The sequence below is a fragment of the Polypterus senegalus genome, chromosome 2 (assembly GCF_016835505.1).
Source record: "Polypterus senegalus isolate Bchr_013 chromosome 2, ASM1683550v1, whole genome shotgun sequence".
Lineage (NCBI taxonomy): Eukaryota > Metazoa > Chordata > Cladistia > Polypteriformes > Polypteridae > Polypterus > Polypterus senegalus.
The window spans coordinates 247,611,930-247,634,227 of record NC_053155.1 but is presented as its reverse complement, the minus strand read 5'-3'; the positions used below and the strand labels follow the sequence as shown (position 1 = coordinate 247,634,227).

General features: G+C 36.7%; 1 long non-coding RNA gene across 1 annotated transcript; it reads right to left on the bottom strand.

Moving 5' to 3' along the window:
• Positions 1–284: 284 nt before the first annotated feature.
• LOC120523785 lies at positions 285–7,992 on the bottom strand. The gene is made up of 3 exons (XR_005632700.1): positions 6,700–7,992; positions 6,295–6,467; positions 285–431 (listed from the first exon to the last, which is right to left on the bottom strand). It is a non-coding gene; the product is annotated as an uncharacterized LOC120523785 (long non-coding RNA).
• Positions 7,993–22,298: the final 14,306 nt, after the last annotated feature.

Genomic DNA, 22,298 nt, shown 5'->3' with positions numbered 1-22,298 from the left:
AACATTGACTTTTAATGTGCATCCAGTGCCACCCCTATTCAAACTGGGGCCCTAATTGGAATCTTCTTGAGGCCCAATCACCCCAACCTCCCCATCCTGCCCCACTCTGAATCCACTACATTAGTATTTCTTATAATAGCTTTAATTTGAACAATAAATATATAAACTAATAATAAATAAAGAAGCACAGACAGCAAACTAACTATAACTTTTAATGTCAAATACAAATACTTTTTTTTAAATAATCAAAACTTGAAAGTGAATGTTTAAGGACATCTTCAGTCTCTGTGTTACACTTCACAGCAGCACATTTCTACATTTTCTGGAGGCAAAGTCGTTGTTTTGATGATCACATAACTTGCTTCTTTGCAAGGTCTAATTTGACGCTGTTGATATCCAAGCTGCTTTTATGTTCTTGAGAAATGGATGACCTGAAATATATCATGATGAGCTTAAGTTTTTTTTTGAAAAACTGGAAACTAGGAGGGTTGCTGCAGTCTGGGCGGCAACCTACAGATTTGGGCTTTAATGGTATACTAATTGATTTCTTTTCTTTATAGTTGAATGCTTAATTAGTGATGATTTTAATTATAATAGTAATAATAACTGTTCAAGTTATCAGTGTGCTGTTGTTACTTGATACAGCCAGCAGTATCAGTTACAGCATATGATACAACAAAAACAATTTTAATACAACTACTGCCACTTCAACTAGATAATAATGATAATAATAAAGATAATAATGAAAATACAATTAATACTACTACTACTAATGTACAAAATGCCACTACTACTACTACTACTACTAATAATAATAAAAACTACTAATACTACTGAACAAACTTAATAAACTTATTTATTGTGATACAAATTCAAAATGAACATGAATATTTACATATTTAAGTAATGAATACGCAAATGTATGGCCTACACTTATGAATTCATCTAAACTTCATTTTGTCCTTCCACTAATTGCTCTTTCTACAAGTCAAAATTGTTTCCTTAATTCACCCAATAACCAACTAATAACCAAGAAAGCCTGTGTGTTGCTGAAAACAAAACTCAGAGTACTTCCTGTGTCGACTAACGTTAGCAGCCTTTAACAACATGTAGAGGTCCTGATGTCTATATGGCGATGATAAATAATATAATGTGTCAGCTAGGTACTGTAATATCATTTAATATCACTCATTATCAAAAATATTACACATAATGTTATTCAGCTAGTCCACTAATCCCCTCAGTTTACCATAATGGCAATTGATGTAATGTTAGCAGCCTTGCTGGAAGTGGGACACATTTAGATTGCTAAACACAAGAGCAAGTGCACACACATGTTTTTCTTTTCTGCATTCCCGAATGGTGTTGAGTTGAAGCCATCTGCTCATTAATATAAAATGATCAAACAGGTGACTGTCAGCAACGTTAATTTGATGATTCATGAAACAACAATAACCCCAACACAGTCACGCGCAGACCTCTAGAGCTTCATTCTGTTGTGGAGGTTATGTTATGTGTTATGCTCTGTTACACTATGGTTAAGATTACGGATAGGGATGGAATTACCTGACTAACGTGAAATAACCAAAGAACAAAAACGTGCAATACAATTGGCTGTCCACCAGAGCTTCTGAATCGTGGAGGTATACAAACCCCCAGCAGGCATATACATCGTTCCTCTGATCATGGGCCCAATGCACACTTTGTGATCTGTGTATAGGAAGGAAGGGCAGCTCTGTGTGCATCATATTCCATTTTTTACGGCACTTCAAATAGCTACAGTAAGTTCATTAATGCACTACATTTGTGTCTGAATAATGACATGCACTTTGTGTGTTTAACGATCTACACATTTTTGTCACATGACCAAATTATGTATTTGCATATTGTGTGATTTTACTTCCATAATGTTCTGTAATAGGCTGCTGCTGAGACTTACTTTCTCCCACTGACTAGTGAATTAAGTCAGTTCCACCTATGGCTAAGCTGGTTTAAGTTAGTACGCAACTTTATTTCCATTCCTCAGCTCCAAAAAACACATTGCAATCGCAGTAAGCCTTAGTCTGTAGCAAATCTTAATACCTAGCTGAATGCATGGTACAACAGATTAAACCTGTCAGTCACTGTTACTGTAAATATGGGCTAAAATGGGTTTATCTTGAGTTACTACCCTTCTGAAGGCACACTGCAGCTTACCCAGGATGGTTCATGTGTAAAATATAGCTCATTCAGTATCAGAAGAAATGTGTTGCAGTTCTGTGACATTTTATATCTAACACATCACCAGTTTTAAAGAAGACACAACTGAAAGGAAATCACGTACTAATTCTTTAAAGACACTTCTAGTGGAGTACTAAATAAATCAAAGTTTATTTCTTTAAATATGAAACATGCTGAATATGATTTGTGGGCATGTGGTTAGTTTAAACTGCAAAATAAAACAAATGCTTACTGTGTACTCAAAAATACATCATGTGTTAAAGTTAGAATTTTTTGTTTCTTTTTTTAAAACTTTGCATTAAACATCATTTCCATAATAAACATTGAAAAACAATACCTTATTCAAAAGTAAAGCAATAAATAGTGTAATATTAATTACTGCTCTTTGTTTTAAGATCACCTTTAAAATATGTACAACCCCTAGTTTGCATTTAATTAATCTGTTTCCTTCTCACTTGGTCCATATTTTTTCTGTCCCCACTGTGTCATACTCCTCTTTCCATCCTTTTGTTCCTGGTGGCTTTGTTTTAAAAAGCTAACAATTAGCTACACTTTACTAAATCTGAGATTAATTTTTGACTCACCTTTTGTTTTTTAATCATCTCTGTGCCTAAGTTCCAGCATGAAATGATAACCTGCTATGCCATTTATTGTTCTCCTTCACCTGATTTCATTATTACACTATTGACCCATTAGTAATATAAATATATTTCAAACATTTAGGCATTCATAAAGCTTCATGGTATTTTATGAAGTTAATAAAACTGTATATGATTAATAACATATTAATGTAGATATATTCATTCTTGATATTAGATATAGCAAATTTACATGCTTTTTATTGCTATTTAATTTAATATTGTTTTTTTGTATCAGTACACTGCTGCTGGATTATGTGAACTTCCCCTTGGGATTAATAAAGTATCTATCTATCTATCAATTTATGATTTTTTTTCAGGCTGGCACTTTATTTATGAACATAATGAGTGACCTTCAGTCTGCTTGTAGGTCACCTTCTTCATATCAGATTTTATAATACCGTGCATGTGTTACAAACAATGAAAAGCTAACAACCCATAAATTCTGTGGTTTAATGGACTAAGAGTCCTTATTTTGACCAGATGTTTGGCCCGCTGACAACATCATGAATGAAATCAATCAGCAAAAGAACTTATGCAAGTATAAAATTAAATGCATTTGAGAAAATAAAAGTTTATTCCCTGCCAAAAGTAAAAATAACATTATTTCCTTTGTATTTTATTTGTAATATACTGCCATAAAGCTTGCTTTTTTAATAATCTGTTTTCACATGCTTAAAAGAGCAGTTCTAATCAATTTGTAAACTGTTGTTTTAGGTACAGTATGATGGTATTGATTTGTATACTCTACGAGAAGGTAATATTCAGATGCGTGTTCCATGATTGTCTGAAATATCAGCCATTTAATGAATCTAAATATGGTAGTAATCACTATAAATATTACAGTACTTACTGCAAACCATAGTCCGGCAGGCTGCTCTTTGTTAATTTTATTTGTTATAGAATTTCCATAGTATTTGAAAGTGTTTGACATTTATTTTAGATTTTGCTAAAATTAATGACAAACAGATTTTCAGTTTCTTAAAACACTATAATTACTATGGTGGTGATGTGGAAGCATTTTCTTATTCCATTCATTCATTATCCAACCAGCTATATCTGAACTACAGGGTCACAGGGGTCTGCTGGAGCCAATCCCAGGGCGCAAGGCAGGGTGCCAGCCCACCACAGGGCACACTCACACCAAGTGCACACTAGGAACAATTTAGAATCGCCAATGCACCTAACCTTCATGTCTTTGGACTGTGGGAGGAAACCAGAGCACCCAGAGGAAACCCACACAGACACGGGGAGAACATGCAAACCCAGGTCTCCTAACTGCGAGGCAGCAGCACTACCACTGCGCCACAGTGCCACCCATTTTCTTATTGTATGTTAAAAAATGATAATTAATGCATGCTTCCTGGCAGCTAAACAAATCAGAATGTAGAAATAAACCAATACATAGCAAATGTTTATCCAGTTAAAGTCAATCTGAAATTGTTAATGTAGAAGTACATTGTATTTGTATGGAAACTGTACATACAGTATATTCATTATGTACAGGGCTGACCAAACCTCTCTAACCCCAGCAACTTTCTCTACCCCTTCAATGAAGAGAGCAAGTCGAACTGTCGAAACATATAATCTCATAGTGTGTCTGACCCTCAGTCTTGGGCCAATGGGCTGTGCCTGTTTCACCTTTTGTGGGACTGTACTGTATGGACTTTCCACCAACATCATCGACCCCCTTAACTGGCTCCTCTCAATTAGCAGTACTACTATAGTATGTGTTCCTCCTTTAAAGCCATATTCCACAGTCTGTCACAGAGTATAAGCTCAGTAATGCTGGCCAGTAATGGCCATTTGTACTCATATCCTTATTCTTTCAGTTATTACTAAGAACCGGTAACCATAGGTAAGGGTGGAGAAATTAAACTAGACTGGAAACTGAACATCTATCTCTACGAACTTGTCTCCCAATTATGTTTGAAAAACTATTATAAATTGCATTGAATATTGGTCAATCTCACAATCACATCTACTCTTATTCATAAACCACACTCTTTAGGATTTGAACATTTTGACCTTGGGCACCTGCTCACACTTGACTTGCAGAGAACAAGCCATTATTTTACAGAAGAGCACCATGAACTTAGATTGGAGGTTCTAACTCACATTCCAAACGCATCACACTCAGCTGTAAACTGTTTCAGTGTCCACTGGAGATCAAAGTCTAACAAATCAACATCATCATCTGTAAACAACTGTGATGCAACTCTTAGGTTCCCAAACTGGGTATCTTCCATACTTTAGGTTAAAACCATGCATGTCAATAGAACAGAACTTTTTCAAATACAGGGACCAATTCACACACAAAACTGCAGAACCCCATATTCAGCAGGATACAATGGAGTATGTGGTCATACGCTTTATCCCAAATCTGCTATGTGTATGAATTGGCAAACTCCCATAAGCCCTAAAGCATCTTCTGCAAGGACAATGAGTTGGTCTTCTTTATCTTTGTCAGAACAGAAGCCACATGTCTTCTTCTGACCCTGAAGTGAAACTATCAGGCGATGTCTCTACTTAAGTACTGCCATGCAGTAGGTCCTCACCTTTGGCTTCAAATAAACATTTAAATAAATAAATGGGAAATCAAAACTGTGAATAATACTTAAATGGACAACAAAAAAATTCCAAACACAATAAGGAGCACACATGTAAAATATAAAATCTCCTCAAAAAATGAATCTTTTTTAAAAGGTCTTTATATAGTTAGCCCTTAAATCTAAAGAGAAAAAATCCATTCTTGTATCCAGATAACAAACTGGTAAATACAAAAGCACAATTCTTTTTATTAAATTGTCTGTGCCTTCAATAATGTTTAGTGAATAAAAACAGGGTTGAGTTCTGTGCCTAGTGAGGTGTTTCCTCACAAGTACTCCAACTAAGAATGTTCCAGAAAGGCTGAGGAGTGCAGCTGCTTAGTAAATTTAACACACCCTTCTGTCCCCACCACACCAGCATCCCAGTCCAAAGACACTATCCCACCTTCCATGAATCAATGAAGAGTTGCTTTAGTCACAATATGCCCCATGATGTTCAGTTCTTTTATCAGTGTTGAATGGCTATCATCCACCCTTGCAACCTTGCCACTATGGTGCTTTTTAACACTAGGACTGCAACACATTTTTTCAGTACTATAACTTCCATGGGTATGCAAATCAGCATCTTAATCTCTTTGTTCTTACTATTAGCCCATCAGCTCAGCATTTTGAAAATACATCCCTACTTCCCAATTCTGAAAAACTGCAGATAACCTAATAGTGGATTAAAAAATAAATAATTTAATAATAAAAACTCCAGGGTTGCATGACTGCTGAACAAAACAACAAAATGATACATTTCAATTAGCTGGGCATATGAAATGGCAAAATGAAGCAGACCCTTTTATTTGTAAAGAAAAAGTTTCAATATTTACAACCATACTCACATATTTCTGTGGATATGGAAACATTTGTAAACACCAAGGCATGTAGTCCTATTAGAAAACACTCTTCATCAGCAGTCAGCATAGATTTTTACCATCTTTATGGTAAATGTTTACATAGTTTTCTTTTGTGTTATTGCACGTGTGTCTTACCATCAGGCACTGCTACATTTTCTCTGGAATGATAGGAACCCACAAAAATGTTGAGACATAAGCCATGCTGCTGTTTGGCATAAACTGCTTTACTATTTAACAAAACAATACTTTTCAATAAGCTAAAAACATAATTTAACAAATAAAAATATATATAAACAGTTCATGCAAATTAAAGACATACTGTGAATAGCACTCACACCTGAAATAGTAGCATTTCTCGTTTGTTTTGTTGTGTGTGCATCCCTCACTTACCAGAGCTTCTGTGCTTTATTGGTGTCTGTCTCCCTTACCATCTTTTGTGTCACCTTTCAGGGTAAAGTGGCAGCTCCTGCAGCAATTCAAAATTTGATGTTAAGATTTTTTGGGTTTGTTTCACTTGCCCGAAGTAAAAAGGCATTACTAGTTTATTGTGAATAACTGCTTAATAATGCTTTTGTTCTGCTTATAACATGTGATACAGTTCTGAATGAAGGGTTACATGTGCCAGATATGGCTGAAAGGATGTCAGTATAGCAAGTACGCAGGCAGCATCAATTTAAAATGGGAAAATGAGAACATGCAAGGTGGCACATTGTGGACAGAGCAAGCTACAGATGAAAAGCACAGAGCTGGAAGGTACAGTAGCTCACTGATGTTTTCAGAGACATGGCAGACCAGGTAATATATGCTATTGTTAGAATAAACAGTCGTCTTTCTTAGCTTGACAATGAATCTGACATCAAGCCATTATGTGTGCATCTGGCTCTACATGTTGCAGCCTTTCAGTGTAGCTGCAGCATGCTTCAATATGCTTCAGTATACATAAATCACTTTATTGTTCTAAAAGGCACCTCATCTACAGTGAAATCTCACGATCCATCAGCCTTTCCACCTTCAGCCACTGTAAAATCTCAGATGTGGGCCAGCATCTTTATGTATCACAGTCAAAGAAAGCTTATTTATTTATTTTGAAGCAAGTTTATTCTTGCAGTTGCATACATAGTCATGTCTGCCGTGTCCATTTAAATGCTGAGAGCAAGCCTCCTTCCAGCTCTGTGCCATCTCACACGTTCTACTTTCCCCAACACGTAGATACTGGCTGTTTACTTAGTATTCCAGGCTGTGTGAAAGCATTATGATGTAATTTTAAATGAGTTTATGTTTTTTATCTAATTGAAATAACTAAAGTGACAGGAATTTCAGATTTCACTGTTTTCTTCATCTTGAACAGTAAAACAATTTGAGTGATGATAAGTGTGACTTTTTCTGAGGTTATTTTCTAGTTGTTTCCAGAAGGGCGACAGCAATTCACTTTTAGGCAGCAATGTTAAAAAATTTTAATAACAACAACATAAGAGGAACTGTTTAGATAAAAAGGATAGGCAAATCTGGTCAAGTGTGATTGGAAGGTGATGAGCAGTGATTAACTACTGGCTGCAAGCATTCAGTGGTGTTACTTTTGGCAGTAATATGAGTCTTTCATGCTAAAAAGAAAAATATCACCAATCATGGTTTTAGAATTTACAGTTACAACAACATACTGTATGTATTTGTAGTGCAACACAATGACACATACACACTGATGAAATAATTAGAAATGAAAAAACACAAGACCCATTGACATCATATATGGTGCTTCTAGTGTTATTCACCTCCACACTGACTTCAGCTATAGGGATGTATCTAATCTCAACCAATGCTTCTGGCGGTTTCTCCAGTAAGAATAGTGTATAGACTGGTTTTAGGAGATCCCCAAGTACTTTTGCCATCTTTGAACAATACTCCTATTGAAGTCAATGTTTCTTCTATCTTGCTGAGAACTGGCTGCCCATCATCCCCCTAGCCTTATTGAGCACAGAAATCCAGTAACAATTCACCACTCAGATTCACATTGTAATCTTACTCTTTGGAGTATCTATCTCCTTCTCTACATGAGTGTTCAAGTCTCTCATTAGGACTGTAGAGTCGGTAGATTGCATGTTTTGAGCAATAAATTCAATGTCTCTACTAAAGACTGATACTTTGAACAGTCAGTGACTATAAACAAATAACAGAATTATTCTGTTTACAATGTGAAGCCTCATTAATACAACCCATTGATGCACCAGAACAAACACCAAATGGATTACACTTTTTAGTATCGTTCCACTCACTTCCTATGTCAGGCAGTTCCACAGTAAACGAGAAACCACTCTTGATCAAAATATTTGATTATAGAACCAATGCTGAGTGTAGCGGTGAATACATCTATATCCACCCTGTATTTATTAACCTCTTGCATAAGCTCTGGGTCCCAACAGAAAATTTAAGTTGCACTTCACAAGAGGCAGTTTCCAATACCAGGCCATAGAAGGCTTTTGTCAGTTCTTATTCTTGCCAGTCACCCAAATGAAATTTCACTCAAACCTTACCTTTCATCTTGCGTGCAGTCATTCCCCCAGTGACTCAATGTAGTAAACAGCACTCAGGAACTTCTTCAGGAGTGGGTCTCAGCATCCCTGTCGCACATGAGGTCCTTCGTAGTTTAATTAGAACATTCATGGTCAATTACAGATTTTACCTTGTCTGTAACATTTTGCCATTAATAATGCATGTAACCTGGATTAAGCATGATTTTCCATACATTTTTGGGGAAAACAACACTTATGAAACTAGAGAGGTTTCCCATCTTCAGGAAGAGAGATGTGCTAGAAAAATAAATCATAAAAGTTTAATTTGGCTTATGGGGGTGAGTAAAATTTAATTACATCCTATGGTACTTTTGAAACCAATTTTTTTTATGAATCAAAGAAAAAAAAACTATATGAATATTAAAAATAAATTGCAAGATTAATATAAGATGTTTTTTCTTGCATAATGAGATAGTACTAGTTGGTAGTTGGCTTCAACCGGTATGACTCAATAAGAAATAAGATTTGATATAACTGAACATAATGGAATTTGCTTTACAGAACAAAAATATATTCATGCTAGAATATAGTGAATGCTGAGTGGTGCTTAAGCAGACTCACAGTTCTACATTTAAGAAATGTTTCTATTCCTGCCATTGGAATGTGTTTAATTTACCATATATACTCGCAGATAAGTTCTCCTACAGATAAGTCAGGACTTGATTTTACAGTATAATTTCTGGTATTTTATAATGTTGGTCATATAAGTCAAATGCGGAAAACTCACGCTATTGGTACAAGGGATTATGATATGCTAACGCACACCTGAGAGAGTAACCACGTAACACACTGCCTTTTTTTGTATTTGAAAGCGGCAATGTGCTCTTTCAGCATGTGCTCTTAACCGCTCTCTCTGTCTATTGTGCCCGAATACCTGAACTACTCCAAAACAAAGTTTGCACTGACTTGTGTTTTTTGTATCTCACACCCTCATACACCTTTATTGTAAGAGCATCCCTTATCTACGTTGGAACATTCGAACAGAAGAAAATGTGAAGGTCATTTTAAATTATACGTTGTTGAAGTAAAGAAATTGGTAACTGCAACAAAATTCGATGCATCTGAGAAACTGGTGCGAGACTGGAGGAAGGAGATGTAAAAAAAATAAATAAATAAGTGTTGCATTTTTGAACAGGGGTTCTGATTTTATGATCGATTTTTCGGGTTTCAAGACCAAACTTATACGTGAGCATATACGGTAGATATCTTTTCAAACACAAAACATGCAATTAAAAAATCAAGACAAGGGGCCTCATGTATAAACGGTGCGTACGCACAGAAATGTTGCGTAAGAACTTTTCCACGTTCAAATCTCGATGTATAAAACCTACACTTGGCTTAAATCCACGCACTTTTCCACGGTACCTCATGCCTTGTCGTACGCAAGTTCTCCGCTCGGTTTTGCAGACTGGCGGCACCCAGCGTCAAAGCAGTGCTACTGTTCCTGTGTGGTTACACCTTATTTTCCTGACGCGCTTTATAAATACACAAACTAACCGCATATTGTTTATTAGTGTAATGCATCTGATTGTAATTAACTTGTAACAATATAATGGTAGAGGGAACAGCCATAGTATTCCAACTACAATAACTGCTTTAGCGCTGTTACTCTCACTTCTTCTTCTTCTTCTTCTTCTTTCAGCTCCTCTTGTTAGGAGTTGCCACAGCGGATCATCTTTTTCAATATTTCTCTCACTGCACCACTCAGAGTATTTATATCACTGTATCTGAGTGTGAATCACAGCAGCAGCTAATCGGAAAGGGAATTATCGGTATACAGCTTCAAGGACACGCTGTCTCAGCCACTGCAAAATGTTTTAAAGCCTTTCCTGTACGGACCTCGCGGTTCAGAAACAGAAACGATATCATTTATAAGGTGAAATTCAGCAAAATATGTTTATTAAATTATACAGATACAACTTTAACTTCATTTAAATAATCTATATTCTTCACTGGGAGTGTCGTTAAGGATAGAATAATTAAACATGTACTACGAAGACATTTCAATGTTCTTTAAACGTTTTGAAGAATCGGCGCTAAGCTTACAGATGGCTTAACGTCTATTACAGAGCTGATTGTATGGCGATCGGTTACTTGGGGAAAGAAAAGCACTGACTGCAGTGACGGTTACGCCAATATATATTGAATATAAAACAGAAAGAGAAAATAACAACACAGCTAAAAGCACAGCGACAAATTTCGGCAAAAGTTAAATGCTTGTGTCATGAGCACGAGGCGGCTATGCAGCCATCCACTGTGCATAAGCTACCTTACTGACGGGCGGGCGAAGGAGCCACCGATTCTTCCTCTTCCCAGTGCCACCACAAGCCTAGAGCCACCCGATTGTACTGCTGCAATAAATTATTTCATCGAAGTGAAACACATGTTTAATAACGTGCTTTAACTCCTATCATCATGAAAATGATATCACGTATACATCTCAGTATTTTAGTTATTCAGAGAACTGTAATATTACGAATGTAATTGATTCTGTGTCCAGTTGGAGGAAGAGAGCCGGTTTAAAAAGCAAGTAGTGATTCACACACATAGAGCACATAGAAGATCAAATACAAAACAAAGCATTTACGTGCTACTTTAATTACGATGTGATTTGAAAAACTGGTTAATTAAACGATTTTAAGATGTTTATGATTTTCTACTTTAATGACAAAATAAACTACGTGATTAAAGTGGAAATGTCGAGATTGAAGTTGACATTTCGTGCTTTTTCCTCACTGTGTCCCTTTTTTCTCTGTACCCTAATAAGCTTTCATATGACACTCAGACAGTGGGCTTACAACTCGGCTTTTCACAGCGACTTTGATATGTGACTTCTTTTTTATTTCCGGCACTGTGCGATTTGTGAATGTGAGCTTTCAAGTTTCTCCAACACGCTATGTCACTCGATCAACTTCCTTTTGTTGATTATACCACGGTTTATTTGAACAAATAGTATGTTTTTCCTTTGCCTCCACTTGGTATTCGCTGAAATTCTCATTGTTTCCCCGTGCTTTTCCCATTGTCTTTTCACAGAAGGCTGCGCTTAAGGGCGATTTATATTGATTTGCATATTCAAATAGGCGTAATTCTGGGAGGATTTGGGGCGTTACATAATGCGCGTGCACGAGCGTTAGTTTTCACGCTGGTCGGGATTTATGTAGTGGAAGAATGTGGAAGTTGGAGTACGCACAGATTCCTGCATCTGGATTTTTCTGTGCATAAGCACATTTCGGCTTTTGTGCTTACGCCATGTTATAGTGCGAGTTCTATGCACGGCGTTATACATGAGGCCCAAGGTCACTTGCTTTTTCTAAAGACCCGAGTTGCTTTTGTTATAATACACATTATATTGTTTGGAACTTGTTTGCAAGTTATGTGTAATTATTTAGTTTTTTCTGTATATTATTTACACAAGGCAAATTATGGATGAAGATCAATAACTATCTTCTTCTGAACAAATCCTAATTCTGAGCAAATCCAAATTGCATTATGTAATAACTGTTGAATTCTGCTCTGTAATATTTCTGTTGCACTATAATAATGTAATGAGTATTACTTGTGTTCTGTTCTGCGTATTGTATTGCTTTTACCCAACATTGACTTCTTAGAGAGTCATGGCTGGATGGCTGTCAAAAGGCAGGGCCTGTCAGAGACCATTGTGGCACTTCTTATGTGATTTTGGGCTATGCAAATAAATTGTATTTTATCTTTAGTTTTAGTTAGCTTTAAATCTAAGTAGGCAAAGTGCAAGGTTTGTTTAAGTTTTAGTATTTTCTTTGCCTTTGACTTTGATTTTGTGTTTGATCAATGCCCTGTATGCTTGATATTTTTTTTTTTGACCATTCGTCTGGCACTGTCTACAATTCTGTTACAAGTTATTATCTCCTGATCCTCTGTCCCTCACAATAAATGTATAAATTCTGTAATCACAGCTTTCCTAAAGTTCAGGTAAGTCACATTAAAATCCTATCTCCTTCAGCCTTATAGGTTCGGCTACCTTTTTTCTGATTCCCTTCTGGGGAGTTGTCCATATGTACACCCTCCTGGAGAAAGAGAAGAACACATTCTGAGGCATCTGCAATTCTCCATCTTTTATCCCATGGTTTCACAATGTTTTCTAACTTGATTCTCATGAGCAGTTGACATAAACTCTAATACTAATCTCTTCTAATGTTCTGACCAAGGCAGTATATTTAGGAAAAGACATCTATGTCCATGGAGGTATTCTTTATGATACCATGAAACAATATGGCAACAAAGCCTAAAATGACAGATTCATCTTTGGATTGAGGGATAACCAATTCAGGATGATATAGTAAACTCCCCTAACCATAAAGTTTTATCAGGCCTATAATACTTTCCAATGTACCATCAAGGTCTTTGTTTCCACAGCAGCATAATTTCCAGATGACATTAATCACAAGGTGGTGCGTACCCTCAACAGTCTGAGACTGCACTGCTTCCAGCCTAGGTTGAAATAAACACAAAACATCATTTGGGTCTCTAAAGGATGCCTGTGTTTGAGAAGTAAAATCTATATCTTTAGTTGCCTCTTTTAGCCTCTCGCTGGAAATCTCTTGCCCTTGTCTCTCTTGCAGTCTGGAAGTCTTCATTTTACAATCGTTTCCTTTTTGAACTTTCTGCATCTCTAATCAACAAATTGTTTTGCTCTACAGTACTATCCACAACTGGCTTCATGCTGTTATCTTAGTGAAGAGCTACAACAACAACAACAACATTTATTTATATAGCACATTTTCATACAAACAGTAGCTCAAAGTGCTTTACATATTAAAGAATAGAAAAATGAAAGACATAATTATAAAAAAATAAATCAACATTAACATCGAATAAGAGTAAGGTTTAATGGCCAGGGGGGCCAGCTAGTTGGGGTTTGCTCCATGAGGCGGATTCTTCTGTGCATCTTTGCTCTTTTTTTCCCTCCTTTCTTCTCCTTGTGCTCCTGCATGGTGTGTGTGTGTGCCACTTTACCCGTCAACTCTTTTTTTTTCTATGCGTTCTGTTTAATTAGCTATCTCAGGTGAGGTGAGGCAGGTGGGTATCAGTGGGGGAGAATTTTGTTTTTGTTCTTATGTAGCCCAATTATTACTGTTAACTTAATTTTTTTGTATTCATTTTCTTTGTATCAATAAAAATAAATCACAAAAAAAGCTTTAGATGCGTGTGGTCTGTGTAAGGGGTTTAGCACTTGAAGAACAGTGGGGTCTGAACTTTAAATAATATTCCACCAAAAAACGCTAACACTTTCTTTCTTGGTTTCTAGACAAATAAGGTTTTATGCACCAAATACTTCTTACATACTCCAAATAATTTAAATCCAATTGACTCTTTTTGCTGTTTGAGTTCATAAGTGGAAATCAGTGGAGCACAACTAGACACAATTCCTTGTGAGCCATTTAAGGCATGAGGTGTAATATTGCTCCACTTTGGATAATATTTTGTGATATCACCATCTTATCCATCGCTCTGTGGTGTTGTTCTTATTAACATGGCCACTGAGATGGAAGCGGTGGGGAGCATGTAATACATGATCTTCAAATGCGATCTCCTGATTTAATGTACTGTAGATATATACCCTATACTGTAGAGGTTAGAAGCACGCACTGATACAGTGCATTGCCACACCCACCACATGACAAACCAACTCAGGATCCCAGATTAGGACCTGAGTGCAGCCATGCAATGGGTGACACCTCATCACCACACTAGTTCAGATGGAATGGAACCAATGTGAGATTTTTTATGGTGACTGGAGTGCCAATTCTGCCACCAACCCCCAGGTTTTCCCTGCAGGATGGAGCAATTGCAGGTCAAGGGCCCAACGAAGTAGAGTCACTTTTGGTGTTTACAGGATTCAAACTGACAACCTTCCGATTGCCAGTGCAAATCCTTAGCCTCAGAGCCACCACTCTGCCCCTATACCCTATACCCTATACCCTAGTTTAAAATCTTAATGCATCATAATGCTTCTCAAATATGACTAAAACATGTTAATTAAACAAACAGATAATATAATATATTATAGAATGGATTACATGAGTTTCTGGGTAACTCATGTTATACCATGTTGGAGATGTTTTTTGTTTGGCCACATTGTATGTGGGGCAATGCTGTACACATTTAATGCCACTAGCTGCTTTTTATTTTCACACATAAACAGCTAATCTTTACTTACCTTTTGCACAAATCTATAAACATACCAACTGCCAGTTTACATTTCTCCTGAAATGCAGACCAGAAATTCAAATATATGCAATAATGTGGGAAGGTAAAATATCACAGGTGCTAAGTTGCATTTGAACATAGCAAAGTGGTAGTTCATTTTTTTCAAGAAAAGACCTGAAAACAGAATGCAACTGAGTCAATGCTGGCTCGCTGCCACCATTTACTAGCAGAAGGAACATTTTGCAGTTAGTAAGCCCAGAGGTTGCATGCATACCGCAGCCAGCCGTAGTACTGCCGTGGGTGTCATGAGTCATTTCTATGAGCATTTTGTTGTTGTGTGTGTTTCTTTCCCTGTGGTGCACCAGATTTCTTCAGTAAATAAACTCTCTTCAGTTTCATTTGCCATTAAACTGGTGTCTCATTCTTTGCAGAAGCATTTTAAGTTGATTACTTGCCTAGCTAAGACACAATAAATCCACCAATAAAAATATATTACATAGCACTTCTACTTATTTCTCTCTTTCTTTTGTTATACTTCTGAGTTTTAGTGTACTTTCATTAAGTTTTTTTTTTTTATAATTATACATTTTATTGTTAAAATATTAAAAAATTTTATTTTGGACATCATTTTGGTTTTATTTGTTTTGCCCTTTGGTCTACAAGTTATTTTTCCTGTTATATTTCCAAATCTGAATCTTGTTATGTGATATCATCTACTGTTGAATTCTGCTCTGTACTTGTAATATTTCTATTGTACTATTATATTGTATTGAGGATTACTTGTGTTCTGTTCTGTGTATTGTATTTTATTTATTTATTATTTTTTTGATACTCACTGCACACCCAACCTACCTGGAAGGGGGTGTTTCTTTGAACTGCCTTTCCCAAGGTTTCTTCTATTTTTTTCCCTACAAGAGTTTTTTTGGGAGGTTTTCCTTGCTTTCTTAGAGAGTCATGGCGGGGGGGGCTGTCAAAAGGCAGGGCCTGTTAAAGCCCATTGCAACACCCCTTGTGAGATTTTGGGCTATACAAAAATACTGTACATTGTATTGTGTTGTTTTTCTCTTTTTGACAATTGTTTTCTACTTTGCCTGTTCTCGATTTTCTTGACTTTGACATTGCATAGCCCCTTAAAGTTAATGTTAATCTGGCTATTTCACTTACAATAACTCAATGGGTTTTTCCAACCTGGCCATAACAACTTATTATATATAATGCCATTTCCATCTGTGTTTACACTGGACTTTGATATAAATTTATAGAGCAGCTTTTTTGTTTAATGCTCAATTTATAACAGTCATTCATGAGTTTCAGACACCTCTGGCCCCATAGGTCTCTTGCTGCTTTGTGAATACTTTGGAATGTTAATGACTGAGGTGTTAAACCTTGAATCCACAGACAGAGTCCCTATTGTGGCCTATAATGCCAACTTCACTATCCTACCAGCAACTCCTAAAATATTAATGGTGTCAAACTATATCGTTTGTTCCTTTGGACCTGTCAGTAATACAGAGGGGAGTACCTGCTACAAGGGCAACAGCTAATCTTCCATATCATTATTCCCTTTTTTAAGCATTCCGGAAGGGACATTTCAGCTTCAGTACAAGGTGTTTATGCAACACAGGAAGTAATAGTTTACTGTTTATTAACATTACTGCACACTTCTAGTGTTGGAAGGAATCCTTCAGATTCCATTTGACTGGTACACCTGCCTCCAGTTGGATAGTCATTGGGTTAATAGGTTGTCTTACTACATCTTCTCTTTAGCATAGGGAGCATGGTGTTACGATTTACCATTTTTTTAATATGTGGACCAAAATGTACTCTAAGCAAAGACAGAAGCAACAAACAAAGCAATAAAACAAATATGTACAGCCTTAGTGAGCCTGTTTACCATGGCCGAAATTATAGTATAGTCTACATCTATATCAAAATTATAGTGTAGTCTAACTGGTGTAGGAATGAGCTGGATTAAGCCTGCCAGAGGTATTTTTCACCCTGTTACTAACTTCATATGCCAAGATTAAATGGGTAATATATTAATAAATTAAAAGTACCCCAAAGTACATCTTGAATTTTGTAAACACCTGGGCATCCTGAAAGAATCATGCCCTTGCTGCAAATTTTTTAAGCCTGATAGAATCTGGAATAAAAATTGATTTGCATTGTGCAATATAGAAAATTTTTAATGTCTTCAACTAGATGAGTAGTATCAACTAAAAGCGACTCTGGAGACAAAATCATTTCTGGTCAAGTAACAAAATCATCCTCAGGAAAACCGAAGAGGCCAAGCATTGCCTTTAAGATTTTTATCTCCTACCTTGTAAGAGATAATAAATTAAAGTGACCAAAAATAGACTACCTGGCCATCCTAGCATTAGGTGTTTCAGCTTCTTTTAGAAATATAAGGTTCTTATGATCAGAATGGATTATGAATGGCATCTCGGTAATCTTCAGCGAGTGGCGACACTCCAATAAAGCAAGCTTAATCACAAAATGTTCTCATTTTTCAAAAAAAAACAATGCACAAGGGTACAGATTTTCCCACATTAGGAATTTTCGAGGATATATCCACCTGACGCTCAAAAGGAACATGTCTCAGGTTCAAGGTGTTATGAAAACTGTTAGTACAAGCAAATTTCTTGGTATTTTTCATTGTGAGTGTGGTATTTAGTGTTGTAATTGTGCTGATGCTTTCAGAAATCTTCAACAAAGCCAAAATCCACAAAACATTGAAACTTTATAGAATTGAGTAGTTTTGAATCTTAAATGGCTACAAGTTAGGCTAAGTCCATATGTACTTCTTACATTTCTCTCATTTAACATACAATTTGTTCTGTCATTAATGTAAACAAGGACATGAATACCTCAAACGATTTAGAAGTAGACTTTGCCAAGGACTAGAAAACTGCCAGATCATTGGCCTATCTGTAGGCATTAAAGTACCTTTTAAAGCCCATATGAAGGGTTGCAAGCCATTTTCCACTCACCCCCTTCTCATACTTTGATTTAATTATAGGCAGTGTGTAACCCAAGTTAAGTAAATATTGTGTATCCAACTTCTTGATTTAATAGTAAACAGATCAAAGGGAGAGAATAAATACAGTGGAATAAGTCCAACTTGGTATACGTCCTGTTTGGACGCGAAAAATTTTGCTTGGTATACAACCTTTGTTTGGAATACGACTCACATGCTACCCTTGTTTACCTCTCTCGAGACAAACCCACGACTGCCCATGATCGTCAGTGCGCCAGTTGCTAGAATTCAGTGAACAACCCGCGCTATAACTCTCTGTGAATTTTCACGTGTGTGGTGTAGCTGGTCCACAGCTCCTGTCAAAGGCCAGTTTTAAAATAAGAAATCAATGCGCTCGTGGCTTGGTGAGGGGGCGTGGTGGTTGTGTGGCTCAAGAGGTTCTCAGGGTGATTTGCGATGTGGGCGTTTCTCACCTAAGTGCACAGGGGCTGCTTATCTTGAGTGAGTCTTGAGTGAGTGAGTCGGCTATAAGGGGAGGAAAAAGAAGAATGGACGGGAGGTTGTGCGCACACGCGAAAGACAGAGAGAGAAAGAGAGAGAGACACATGGTGCAGGAGAGCATTGCAGCTGAACAGGGAGCCTGGGTGTTGGGTTGACACCCGGGGAATAGTAGTAGTGGTCAGTCCCGCTGAGTGATCATGGAGCGGGATTGACCGGAAGGAGGGTGAATCTCCGCGTAAGGCTGTGGGAGTCGGGACTTGGGCGAGTGTTTTCCCCAGCATAGGTGCCCTGGTCGCTGTGGATCCCAAGTCGCTGTCAGGAGGAGCCTATCGGAGCCAGGGATCGGAGAGGTGAACTGAACAGCTGAAGTAGGCAGAGTGAAGGTCAACTGCAAGTAAGGCGACTCCCCTGTCTGGAAGCAGGGGGGGCTGCCAGGTAAAAAGACACTGGGTTTCTTTTTTTTTTTTTTTTTAAAGAATGTGTCCTGCTGTATTTTAAACTCATTTTTAAGAAGACTTTTTTCTATTGTTTTTAAACTCCACGTTTCACTTCTGATTTTATGGATTATTTATTGGAACTTTGGAGACTGCACTTTAATTTGAACACCTTGTTTTGTTGATTGTTTTAATAAAAGTACTTTGCACTTTTTCACCATCCTAATGCTTTGTTGTGCCTCACTGCTAAGTTCATCGGTAATATTACCGACGCTGTAGGGTTCAAGGGCTCCCCGACAGCAGATGGGAGCATACAGCAAACCCTTATCATCACAACGTGATTTTGTGTTTTTCACGTAAATTTGAATCATTGTTGAAAAGTATGAAGGTGGCATGCGTATCCGGGACATGGCTGTTGCATACCGTTTGCCAAGAACGACGGTGTCTACGATTGTGAAAAACAAAGACGTTATTAAAAAGTAAAGTGAGGTTAAATTTTCATTTATTTCATCTAATTGCTTTTGTGTTTATGTATTTTAGTATTAAGCAGTGTTTAAATTATTTTATACAACCCCATCAATGTATCATATGCCAATAACAATAGGATTTTTTTTCATGAGAACGGATTAATCATTTTCCCATTATTTCTGATGGGAAAAATTTGTTTGGTATACGTCCTGTTTGGTATAAGTCCAAGGACCTGGGACGGATTAAGGACGTATACCTAGGTACCACTGTATTCTTAAAAGTTATCTAATTAGGTTCTTGGTAATTAATACATATACCAATAGAACCATTCTTTTACTGGACAAAGAAAAAGTCTGCAACGTTTGAGCTACTAGACATATTAATAAACCATTTAGTTAAAGTTTCTCCAATGTATTCATACATGGCTTTTACTTGTGCTTTTGAAAAAGCTTTTTTTTCTTTGGGCAAGTGAACACTGCAAAAGAGATCTACTGCACAATGATAGAGACTATATGAAGGTCATTCTAAAGAATTTTGCTTAATGAATGCATCTGCACATGAGGCACATTCAGAAAGGAGCTTGTTTAAGGCAGTTAAGAAGTGGATGATTGGTTGGCTCAGAACAAAATCCAAAACAAGATCTTTCCCAAGATTTGAATTTCTTCAAAGACCAATTACTAAAATGAGAATATTCTCAAAGCCATGGAAAGACTAATACAATCTGTATTTCTGGGAAGTTGAAAACGTAACCTCTTAATTTTTCCTAGTGAAGGCAACCACTCCGAAGGGTAATAGCTTAAGTGATGAGCTCACCTAATCCTATCCCTATGAGTAGCCCCTAAAAACTACAAATTTGTATGTTTATTTCTAAAAGAATTTTTGAGATCTTTAATGGATCAATTAGACCCAATTGTTAATTAATAATAATTAATATTATACACTGAACCAGAGTGGTGGCTCTGAGGCTAAGGATCTGTGCTGAATCCAGAAGGTTGCTGGTTCGAATCCCTGTCACTGCCAAAAGAGATCCTACTCTGCTGGGCCCTTGAGCAAGACCCTTAACCTGTAATTGCTCCAGGGGTGCTGTACAATGGCTGACCCTGCGCTCTGACCCCAAGGGGTATATGAAAACTAACAAATTCCTAATATAAGAAATTGTATAAGGCAAAATAAAAAAATCTTATAGTGCCCAATAATTGAAGAACAGTAAGTATTAACTGGCAGTTTTTAAAAAAATTTTTGCAAGCAATTCAAGTCCCTGCTCTGCCCCATTAATTCGAGCAAATGATAGTAGATTTGTCCTACCCACCAGCTTAGGGAAATTTAATTTAAAATGAACAGGGCAAAGACATGGAATAGCATGGCTTCATCACTTGACTCTCTTTTTTGTAATTAACTATGCTTATTATTATTATTTTTGCTGATTATTTTTGTTATTTTTCAATGTTTATATTTTTGTTAAGTCTTATTCCCCGTAGATTATCTATAATGGGATTTTATTTTCAGGTTAAATTATTGCAATTTATATTAGCTTTGTAAGTTATGTTCTTTTTTCATGTATGTTGAGCCAAGGGGGTGGGGCTCAGTAATGTTGCAGCTGAAGGAATGTCCTTAGGCTATAAAGTGAACTACTGTAGATGGGCTACCAATCAATGTAGAGCGGGATGTTAACGTTTGTGAGTCACCATTCATTGGAAATACAAATACAATGCATTTTATTAGTAAAAATGTTTGTAATGCACTTTTGGAATGACAGAGACATAGCTTTCGGATGGACATACTGATAGACACACAGACACTTATACTTTTATTAAGGTGGATGCAGAGGCTTCAGTCTAGTGCTAAGTCAGTGTTGTTTTGTTTCCATCACTGGATTCTCTTTGTGTTTTTGTCTTTCATAAGTTTTTTTTTTTTTTTTTTATCGTATGGTTTATGGATTTATACTATATATTGAATTTGATTTTGGTTTTGAATACGAGCTTGGATTTTTATTGCTTTCTTCGGCAATGTGTTGTAAATATGATCTTTTTGAATGTTTAACATCTGGATTTTTGTTTAATATAACCCTATTATTATTATTATTGTATACATTATGTACAGTATTTTTCTTTTGAACCAGATGTTTTTCAGTTCTTCTTTCCCTTTTGAGTAATAGAAGCTTTATCTCCTTTTGGTCTTTATAAGCAGCAAAGCCTGCTTCTTGAGTTTGATTTCTAGCAAGTAACTTCTGAATTGTGAGTGTCTGTATCTGATAGTGGTTAATGTTTCTTTTTTTGTTGATTAGTAAGTTGTTCAAAAAAGCTTAGAAGCCCTTTGTATTTTGCTAAGTTTCTTATTTGCTAGAATGTATTCTGCACGAGTGTGTGATTGCTGATCAAAACTGATTTTTTAAACTTAATTTTTTGTTTTACTTTCTATCCATGTCCTGTCCATTTTGTGAGCCTGCCTACTTGCTGTTGATACTCAACGGTATCATATTGTAGGAATTTTACTGTGCTAGCATTGAAGTGTCAGCCCTAGTGTGAAGACCCGATTGTTTATGCTATTTCACACAGAAAGGATACTGAACAAGGTGGCCTATAAACTCCTTTAACTAGGTATGCTGTTATCTTGCTTTTGTTTCTTAGCATTCCCAGTACATCCCTGTGATTTCCTTCTTGACACATTTTTCCATAAAATTAAATGGATGGAATACCAGCAAGCTCTGACACTTTCATCAAACCACACTGCAAACTTTCCCTTGGCTGTCAGTCTGCTGTCAACAAAGCTAACTTTATTCCTGGCTTCACCACTCAAACTGTCACTCCAACTCATGGCACTCACAGAGACTTGGATTTGCCTACAGAGTACAGCAAT